Source organism: Arachis hypogaea, chromosome 18 (genome assembly GCF_003086295.3).
Source record: "Arachis hypogaea cultivar Tifrunner chromosome 18, arahy.Tifrunner.gnm2.J5K5, whole genome shotgun sequence".
Lineage (NCBI taxonomy): Eukaryota > Viridiplantae > Streptophyta > Magnoliopsida > Fabales > Fabaceae > Arachis > Arachis hypogaea.
In genome coordinates, this window is record NC_092053.1 from 40,494,957 (window position 1) to 40,495,617 (window position 661).

A 661-nucleotide genomic window follows, 5' to 3' on the forward strand; every position below is an offset into this window, starting at 1 on the left:
TAGCAGCATTCAGAAACCACCCATTCAGGCCAACAATTTTGAACTCAAACCACAGCTAATATCACTTGTGGAGAATCATTGTTCATTTGGTGGGAGTGCTAATGAAGATCCAAACCAACATCTCACAAAATTCCTGAGAATTTGTGACACTGTGAAGTCCAATGGAGTCCAGGAAGATACCTATAAACTGCTCTTGTTCCCATTTTCACTTAGGGACAAGGCAGCTAAGTGGCTGGAATCATTCCCAAGGGGGAGTCTAACAACCTGGGATGAGGTGGAAAGCAAGTTTCTGGCACGTTTCTACCCCCCACAAAAGGTCAATAGGCTTCGATCTGAGGTTCAGACGTTTAGACAACAAGATGGTGAAACTCTCTACGAGGCATGGGAGAGGTTCAAGGATTTGACAAGGAAATGCCCACCAGACATGTTCCATGACTGGGTGCAATTGCACATTTTCTATGATGGACTTTCTTATGAATCAAGGAAGGCTGTAGACCATTCATCAGGAGGTTCATTGAACAGGAAAAAGACTGTGGAAGAAGCCATTGAAGTGATCGAGACAGTGGCTGAGAATGAGTACTACTATGCTTCAGAGAGACACAACACTAAGGGAGTCATGGAGCTGAACCATGTTGATACAATTTTAGCCCAAAACAAGGTG

General features: G+C 44.0%; 1 non-coding gene across 1 annotated transcript; it reads right to left on the bottom strand.

Moving 5' to 3' along the window:
- Positions 1–322: 322 nt before the first annotated feature.
- On the bottom strand, positions 323–426 carry LOC112774696 (small nucleolar RNA R71). Its single transcript, XR_003189165.1, has one exon. It is a non-coding gene; the product is annotated as a small nucleolar RNA R71 (small nucleolar RNA).
- Positions 427–661: the final 235 nt, after the last annotated feature.